The sequence below is a fragment of the Arachis hypogaea genome, chromosome 3 (assembly GCF_003086295.3).
Source record: "Arachis hypogaea cultivar Tifrunner chromosome 3, arahy.Tifrunner.gnm2.J5K5, whole genome shotgun sequence".
In the NCBI taxonomy this organism is placed as follows: domain Eukaryota; kingdom Viridiplantae; phylum Streptophyta; class Magnoliopsida; order Fabales; family Fabaceae; genus Arachis; species Arachis hypogaea.
The window spans coordinates 28910156-28920457 of record NC_092038.1 but is presented as its reverse complement, the minus strand read 5'-3'; the positions used below and the strand labels follow the sequence as shown (position 1 = coordinate 28920457).

General features: G+C 33.9%; 1 long non-coding RNA gene across 1 annotated transcript; it reads left to right on the top strand.

The window, feature by feature from the left end:
• The first annotated feature begins 5868 nt into the window (after window positions 1-5868).
• On the top strand, window positions 5869-8331 carry LOC112790056 (uncharacterized). The gene is made up of 4 exons (XR_003816649.2): window positions 5869-6066; window positions 6160-6215; window positions 6294-6425; window positions 8063-8331. It is a non-coding gene; the product is annotated as an uncharacterized lncRNA (long non-coding RNA).
• The last annotated feature ends 1971 nt before the right edge of the window (window positions 8332-10302 follow it).

Here is a 10302-nt window from a genome sequence, read left to right as displayed (position 1 = left end):
AGTCTTGGCCACGTATCTACACCCACAACCCACCCAAACACTACTCTGATACAAACCAATACCCCTCAAAGACCAACCTCAATTACTACTCACTATCTAATGACGTTACCCATACCTTCAACAACTTCATCTTATACCTTTTCATATGTATTAATTCTGGAAAAGCTTGAAAGACATAAAAAAGTTAATAATAAAGGAGATTGATTTCAAGAATTATATTATTTTAATTTGGGGTTTGTTGTATGTAAAATATTACAAGTGATAATTTTTTTTGGGTGAAAGATAATAAATTCTATTTTTTTATAAGTGTAGTATTTCTTCATACGTATAAGTGTATTTTTTATTTGAAAATTTATATAGTGTTTTTAGGGAGGCTACCTAGCTAGAGCACAAAATAACGAAAAAAAAGTTGTACTTTAATTTTTAAAACTACAGTTATTTCGAATGACTTAAATTTTTAATTTGAATTTACACATAAGTTAATAATTTATTAAGTAAAGACCTCATGTCATAGAAGATTATTAATGGAGAATACTATTCAACTAAACAAGTATAAATTAGTGAAATCAAAGAAGGTTGAAGATGGACCTCAGTATGAGTAGAGAAGTTGTAAGTATTTTAGACTGTAGTAGCAGCCATGAAAATTAGGAAACAAAGCACCTGCATAAGTGAAATAATAACATGAACATTGTACCAAAATACAAAATGTATTGTTTTAGCAGGAATGACTAGATTAACTAACAGGGTAACCTACCTCCATATTGCGAGTCTTATAAAGTTAAATACCAACATAATCTACATAATGCACGTCTAATTAATAACAAAAGGATAGATCTTCATGAGCTTCCAGCTTCCTAGCGGCATCGGACCTAAAGGATTGTGACCAATTCGTGGGAGATGACCTCGAAGACCCTAACACTTCCAGGCTTGAAGTTACACAAGCGAGCAAAGTTTGTCCACCCTCTAAAAATTACCCGAAGCTACCGTTTTTTTTTTTGCCACTATATCTGGTGTAGGTTGCTTTAACCTCAATGTGGCTGTGCGCAAGGAGGATTGGGTGCCTCTGAGCAATTAAATGGCTCAGATAAGGGACATTCGGCTGATTATAACATAGAAAAAGATCATTAAGAGATAGATAGTAATGATGAAGCCACATGCAAGATTATAAATTAGTATAGGTAAATAATGTTGGAAAAATAATATTAAAAGAACAGGTTGCAGTTAGTTTGGATTACCAACAACTGTAAGGATAACATGGGGCCAGTGAGGTCCATCACAAAGAAGGGCCATTTGGTGTTGAATTTTTCAGCAATAGCTTTAGCCTTCCTGAAAGAAGGATTGTGAGCTGAAGGAGAGGTTGGACCGTTATAGTACCAAGTTCATTTAAGTTGGGGTTTACGTGAGTTTTTTTTCTTAACATTAAGTTATATAATATAAGACTATGATTTGTTGGCTGTGTTTATCCCGGTTTGGGTTGATGTATTGGATTTTTGATAATTTATATTTTTGTGTGGCTTATATGTCTGCTGGATTCTTACGTTTAATACTTCTTAAAACTATGGTTTGAAGAGGTGTGTGTTTCAGAAAAAGTTTTTTTTTGCCTTCTAAAAGTCACCATAACTTTCGAGTTTTTTCCTCTTTTGTTATGATTGACGATGGGATAATTTGTCTTTGATTTTAATGCTGCGTTGTTATTACTAAATGGGTCACACTATAGTACATATGCAAGGTACAGAGATTTTTCTTAAAATTTTTGTTTATGGACACGTGTCTTTACTCTCTCTCTTGTAGCAATCAGAGCTTGTGACCATAGCGGTAGAAAGGCTGGCTTGGCTAAAAGCACATTTGAGTGATCATATATAAAAATTTGATAACTATTTATTTTTTATTCAAGAGTTTTAAGAGTTTTGTTCAAATTTTTTTTTTTGCTTAATAACAATTTTATAGTAATATAAATTTCTAATGAAGGTTTATCAAAAAAAATATTTTTAACAAAGACTACACGTTTTTTTAAATACATTTTTTTAAATAAATATCTACATAATTAGTTAACAGTATCATAAATTCCTAAAAATAACTAGCAATAATTACAATTCTAAATTAAACCTTTATATAATGATTTTTGGATTAGCAATGTATTGGATAATAATAGAGTAGAATTTAGATTCTATCCTAATTCTATTCGCGTGTTTAAATTATTTTTAAAATTTAACTCTGTCCTATTCGCGAACTAAAGATCTTTGAATTCTAACCATACTCGTATCTTAAAGTTTTTTTTATCTAACTCTATCTGCAATAAATTATTTTTTTAATCAAACATAATATTTAATTGTTTTTATAATTTATAAACACACTGATTTAATATCTTATTTTTTTGTGTATATTATTATGTCAAATATAAATAAAATAAATTTAGAGTCAATGCATCAAAATATTAGTATATCAATACAGACAAATGTTAGTACACTTTAAAAAAATTAAAGAGTGCAGTGCTCTATAAATTTAACTTGCTGTTAAAAGTAAACAAAAAATAAAAAGAGAAAATAAAAAAATAAATAAATAATAAAACATCGTAAACTCTAAATCTAAAATTTTAAAACGTAAACCTTACAAAATCATAATTAATATGATTGTTATAAATCATTCGTATGTTATAACTCGGTAAAAAATATTATAGATTGGTTATCAATAATGATCATCAAAACAGATATCCAAACGCTCAAATGCGCTATTATTCTTCGTTAATGGCAAAATTATTCGGAGACTCAACGGAATGAACGCAGATTGGATCAGAACGCAGATTGGCCAAAATTTCGATCCAATATGCATTAAAATTATCGGATCGGATCGGATCCAATATCCACAGTTTTTAAGTTTGGATCCAATCCGATCCGCACATTTGCGGATTGGGTCGGATCGGATATATCCGCAAAACACAAAAAATATTTTTAAAAGTTTATTTTTATTAAAAAATATCAATAAAATTCATTTTTTCTATTCTTTTAAATATGTTTACTCTTAAAATAATATTAAACATACTTTTCTTAAATAATAAATTAAAATAATACAACATATATGATAATTATTAGTTGAAATAAAACATAAAAAATATATTTACTTATTTATTTTTTTATTTTTGCGGATACGTAGATAGTGGAGCGGATATGCATACCTACACAAAATTCGCAATCCGATCCGATTAATGTGCGAATCGGATCGGATCTGATATCCTTGCAGATCGGATTCATATCCGCAATTTTCATATTGGATTCGTATAAACACCGCGAATATACAGATCGGATCCAATCCATGAACACCCCTAACTCAACCATTATCTTCCATTTCAGATATAAAATAAAGGGTAAAAATGTTGTTCAAATTATTACAACTTGCAAAGCCTATTATTCACTTATTGATTTGAGCGTCGGAGTGCCACCCCTTTATTCTCTTATTGCCGACGTATAACTCATCTCAACAGAAAATTTACAGAAACTTATCGACAAACGAGCTATATAACCACCAACCTCCACAAAAATAATAACAATTATAACTCTAAACTTAAACCGAAATCTTATACTTTTAAATCTTAAATAATATAAGCTAAATCTTACCCCTTAATGTGCAATCGCTTTTTTCTGTTTATCAAAAAGAAAAAAAATTACATTTTCAAAAAACTAAGATGACCCTCATATTTTTTGTTTAATGAAATTAAGTTCTTAGATAAAAAAAATTAGTAAAAGTTGTTTTTAGCATAGTTATTAAATTCAGTTTGATCTTGTTAATCGAATTGGTAAAATCTATTTTGACTTAGTTGATTGAATTAAAAATTTGGTCATCAATCCGTATTGGGTCATTAAAAATAATAACAATAACATTTTTCATTACAACTTAATCTTTCAACAACAACGATAACAATAACAATAACAACAACAACATTAATATTCAAATTAAAAAAAAAGATCCTTTTAAATTTGGGGTCATTTTTATGTTATCTATAGGTTAATTTGATTAGTATTTATCTATCAGTGAGGCTCTAATACTTTTGCACATTCAATTAGCATTAAATAAGTGTTTTAACTTAAAGAACTCTAATTTTATGTCAACTTGACAATGAACATATAGTGTTTTTGTCAAAAACGAATCTTTAATTTCCAGTTAGAAACAATCTTCCACCATTAATAAGTGAAATAAACATATTGGTAATAAATTAGTCATAATATTATTCCAAACTTATCTATAACTATATATTATTTTTGATAAAATTTTAAAAAAAATTTTACTCTCCTTTTCTAAAAGATATTGAAATGACATTTTTTTTATTTATAAAATATACATTTTTTATAACTTTTAAAAAATCTCCTCTATTTATTAAAATTTTATACACATAAATCAATACAGTTTGCACCTATATTTCTTAGAATTTGCATACATAAATTAATAATATTTATTTATTAAAAATAATTTAATATTTGTTGCTAGATAAATAATGACCAAAATTACTAAAAGTTGTTAGTTCTAAAGAATTTCTCATAGAATATTAACTTACAAATGAATTAAAGAAAGTCATGTAACTCTTTTTTCATTTTTGAATTATACCAAAAAAAAGATCTCTTTCATATATATTATATAGAATTAGTTATCAATTTTCTTCATCAATTAAAAAGCACATATGCTATAATTTTTGTAAAAAATAATTATATCAATTAAAATTAAATTTATATTTTAGCTAATTAATTTTTTTTATCTTAGCTAATTAATCTTATTATTGGTATTAAAAGTTTAAAATTCTTTTTTTTATTTTTCTTGCAGATCCATTAAAGAGAAAAAAATTAAGAGAGTGAAGGATAAACTTATATATAAAAAAGGTCCAATGCAACATTAATGACTTCTTTTTTATTGTGCCTAACTAAGCCAAGTCACCAACTTTCTAGGTCACTGCAGTTGGCCAAATTGCTTCCCCAACATAAAGACAAAATAGTACACATGTTGCAAAAAGAGTTATGTTATGAGAATATCTGTAAACTTAAATTTGTACACTATAATTCACCATGATAAATTTATGTAAAATTTTACAAGCTTGTGTCTTGCTTGAAGTCAGTATGAGGCATGGTAGTTGCACTTAGACCATCTCGAGTAGAGAACTCATTCTAATTCCTGTTTATGGCTCATCTGTCATAAAAAATAACTCCATATCAACTTTTGCGTCATAAACAGTAAATAGGAACTCAAAGTATCTCTCTCTTCTCCATTAGGAGGAACTAATTTTAGTTCCTGTTGTGGTCCCACTTAATTAATTAATTAAAATACTTGAAATTAATGTAATTATTTTTTTTGAATAATGTAATTTAAATTTATAAATTTAAAAATAATTTACTATTAAAAGATATTAATATTAAATAAATTCATATATAACAATAATACACAATATATAATTCGGGATTATACTAATTTGTAAAATTACTTAACACAAAGAAAAATGTAAGAACCGCAACTAATCAACCGGTTAATTAAGTGAATTAATTGCCCAAATTAGATTCCGAAAGGTTAGAGAGAGAATTTGAGGATTTAAAGGTGATTTTTGGACTCAGTGGGTCTTTCTGAGTCAGAAAATGTGCTTTCTACGAAAAACCGTGAAAAATTGCGAACTGGCAATTGAACCGGTTGAACCGGTTCAAGTCTGCCTGGTACCGCACGAGAAAAGTGAAAACCATCAAAAACCTTAGAAAAACATTAGAAATGGAAAACTGGGCTTTAATTTTAAAGGTTTGGCCCGAAATTAGGCCAAACGGGCTAAAAACGCTAACGGGTTGGACCGGACCCAAGTTGGGCCCAAGCCCAACATATAAATACCCTTAAATGAACCCATTTCAGCCACTTTCACCCTCATAACCTAAACACAACAGCAGCTGAAGTGAGGAGAGAGGTGAGAGCTTTCCACCATTGTTACTATTCACTTCAAACTTCCCAAGCTCATATCTTGAGCTACGGAGCTCCGATCGCCGCACCGTTTGCGGCTACGCGTTCCTTGTGAAGAGCTCTACAAAACCCACCCAAGAAACCCTCAAGGTAATCACGAAATCCTTCCAGTTCTACTCTTCAAAATTTCGGGTTTTATTAGAGTTTTGGGTTAAATGGGTTTTTGTGATTTTGGATGTTTAGGTTTGCTCTAATCCTTGCTTAGCTTTGGATTTGCGTTGTCAAATCTGTTGGGAAAGGTAAAAGCTCTTAAACCCTTGTGAGATTATGCTTATGTTGAACCCTAGGTTGATTTGTGGTGATTTATATGTATATAGTTTGATTATTGTGGCTTTGGGAGCTTTTGGAACTTATTTGTGCTTGTTGGAGTGGATTTGAAAGCTTGGATTGTGGTTGGAAGCTTGTTGGTGCTCATTTTGAGTTTGGGTGCATAAAGGGAATCGGCCAAGGTATGGTTTCGGTTTCCTCTATGTAGTATATAATATTCATGGACACATAGGCTAGTGACCAATAGGATAGGTTGAACTAAAATGATGGTTGGTATATTAAATATTGATGAATTGATGAATGTTGAGTTGATTGTGATGAATTATAATGATATGATGATGTTGAATGATTGTATGGATTGGGAGTTGGTTCTTATAATGATTGTAGTGTTATGATTTATGAAATGGTGGGTTTGATGGTGATTTTGATCATAAGTGTTATATAGTTGATGTTGGAATTGAGAATAATGAAATGAGAAGAAAAATGTGGTGAGGTTGATGTATTATGCTATAACAGGTACATTTTGATGAAAAATGGAGCTTTGGATGGTTTGGTATGATTTGGTATGGGTATGGTGAGATAGGGTGGTAATTGTGAAGTTTGGAAAAATTGAGTTTTTGGTAAACTTTGTTTGATCATAACTTTTGCCTCGGTTTTCAAAATTGATTGAAAATTGTTTAGAATTAAAGATCTTTGAAAATTCTTCGAATCAATATAAGGTTTGTGAAAATTGGAATTTTGTAGAGAAAGTTACAATCATTCAAAGTTGGTGTTAAAAATCTAGTTTTGAGTATTAGAACATGGGATATAAATTAAGGGCTCTAGTACATGATCTTAAGGTAAATTAGAAAACGGAGGTCTAGGTTTCTGGCGTGCTGAGAATGGTTTGACGTTAGGTGAAGGATGATTGGTATATGAGATGAGAAATGATAGACTTTTGGTATTTGGAAACTGAGTTATAAAGGGACAGTGGTTGAGATGTGTCGGAGACTCGGATTTAAGTGATGGATATACGTATGCTGAAAATACTTTTGAAAACCACTGAAATAATATTTTTACATGATATTTTGAAACGCTATGCACCTGGCGGGGACGGTGGTTAATCCCGCCTGTCGAGGTAGCGGCGGCGGCGTAAGGACGGTGGTTAATCCCGCTTACGTTGAGATGTGAGGTCTGAGGCAAGAATATCCCGCTCGCATCCCTTCGGATCTATAGGGCGAGCAGGCGCCGGTACCTGGACAGTGATCCGGGCACTATATCTCGGGGGTTCCCATATAAGAAATCCGAAGGGCGACGTCTCCATGGAGATGTGTCGGGTTGGCAGTTGAACCGACAATGTGATATCACAGCCAGTAGGACAGGCATTCATCATATGCATTTCCTATTTGCTTGTATGCTTTGTCTACATGTAATGGTTTGCCTAATTGAATAACATGCTTACTTGCTATCTGAATTATTTGCCATATATGCTACTACTTGTGCTTTACTTGCTTTGAACATTATCTGTGTTTTCTGCTGGGATTGAGGAGGTTCGGAAGGCGGTGGCGATGGGATCGCATGGAGGATCGGTTGGTGAAGGCTGTGGGACAGCGGTGTTTGGTTAGAATAGAAATTCCTTAAGATAGATAACCTGGTTTATTTAAGTCAAGTTGGTATGTTATGCTTAAATGTTTTATAATGCTTTAAGTTGAATCTTGTGATGGATATGAAGCTTAGGATTGCCTTTGGCGTCCCGGGGTCTTATATCCTATATCACTGGGAACTGTTACCATACTGAGAACCTCTGGTTCTCATACCATATTGTTGTTGTATTTTTCAGATGCAGGTCTCAACCCATCTCGGTGAGTTGCTTTGGTTAGTGACAGGAGCGGAGAATCTTGGGTCATTTTGAGTTCTTTTTTTTGGTTTATTTTGTTTATACATCTCTCATTTTGTATTTTGTTTTGCCTAGAGGCATGTATTTGAGAGAACAAAACTTGTATAAGCTGTTTTCACTGTATGGTTGTGTATATCAGTATATGGCTAGCCGGCTTAAACTCCGCGAGTCGTGACTAGTTCCCTATGATATTATATACTTATCTTTTGTTATATCTTGTCTGTTTCTTATGCCTTAATCTAGTAGCTCCGTTAGTACGTTTAAGCTTCGAAATTCTGTTTTTGAGCTATATCTTTCATCGGGCTTCTAGATTATGCTATTCTTTCCATATATATATATATATATATATATATATATATATATATATTGTATGAGTTTAGAATTGTCGTAATCTCTGATTAACCTTGGCTTTACGACGCGAGGTAAGGCTTAGGCTAATTAGGGTGTTACATTTAGTGGTATCAGAGCGGTTCGTCCTCGTGAGCCTGAGGGATGGACCGATTGTGCTTCATTGCATACTCTGTGTGTCTTTTCTTTGATGCTATTAGGTTATCTATTTGATATATGCATAGCATGCTTGTTTGTGAGTGCCTGTTTGGGTTAATTGAAGCACTAGACTTTTGATATTGAGACTGATCACCTTGATATCTATTGTTTGGTGTGGACAGAAATCCTACATGGCTACTCGCGGGCGAGGTCGAACGCGTACACGAGGAAGTAGGAATGAGCAACCAGCTGACAATCACGCTGAATTCATGGCGGCGATGGCGAATCTCGCTAACACCATGGAAGCTAATGCTGCTGCGACTCTGCAAGCAGTGCAGAGATTGGGCCAACCGATTGGGAATGGCAACGGAAATGGGAATGGCGAAGGGAATACCAATGATAATGCTGAGGGTAATGGCGATAACACAGGAGGAGTTCCGATGACCTTGGCGACGTTCCTCAAGGTTCATCCGCCAACTTTCCGAGGATCCACAGATCCTATTGAAGCGGACCACTGGTTCCAGGCTATAGAGCGTGCTTTACAGGCGCAGCATGTTCCTCTCAATCAATATGTAGAGTTTGCCGCTTATCAGCTAGCGGGAGAGGCCCAGCCCTGGTGGCAAGCTGAGTGTCGTTTGCTACAGCTTCAGAACGCCGACATTCCATGGGAGGTGTTCCAATGGCTTTCTATAAGAAATACTTTCCTGAGTCTGCAAGGGAAGCAAAGGAGATGGAGCTAATGCAGCTGAAGCAAGGTTCCATGTCTGTGGCAGAGTACACCAATAAGTTCGAAGAGCTTTGTAGGTTTTCTCGGGTATGTCAGGGTGACCCGGAGACTTTCGAGAGCTGGAGGTGCATTAAGTACCAAAGGGGCTTGAAGGACAACATTATGACTGCTGTGGCTCCTATGGAGATCCGTGTCTTCTCCGACTTGGTGAACAAAGCAAGGGTAGTGGAGGAGTATGCCAAGACAGTGGCGGCATCTAAGGACACTCATGGAGGGAGCTCTAGTCGTGGGCGTGGCAAGTATTTTCATCCTAGAGGACAAAGCTTCAAAAGAGGGGGATATACTTCTCAAGTCCAAGGGGGCTTCAGAAAGAACAATCAGAATCAGTTTCAGTATGCTAAAGGAAGAGGAAATCAGAGTAAGAGTTATCCGGATTTAGCTTGTGATCGTTGTGGACGTTTTCACCCTTATGACTCATGTAAGATTGGTTTAGGTGGTTGCTTCAAGTGTGGGTTACCTGGCCACATTGCGAGGGATTGCCCTCGTGGGAGGAATCAGAATGCGGGCCAGAGTCAGCATCAAGGTCGAGTCTTTGCTGTGAATGCCAAGGATGCTTCCAAGGCGGATCCTTTGATGAAAGGTATATGTCTAATTGGTGATAAATCCTCAGTTGCATTATATGATACTGGAGCTTCGCATTCGTTTATTTCATTTGCTAAAGTTGAGGAATTAGGCTTGAAAGTATCAGAGTTACCTTTTGCTCTACATGTACATACTCCGCATCAAACAATTATGACTAGGTCAGGCTGTAGACAAGTAGGTTTCAAACTTGAGGGTAGAGACTTTGTACACGATTTGATCTGTTTACCAATGGTGGGGCTGGAGATGATTTTAGGGTTTGATTGGTTGTCGAAGAACCGAATTTTGTTGGATTGCTTTGAACGGATAATTCGGTTTATGCCTGAAGGAG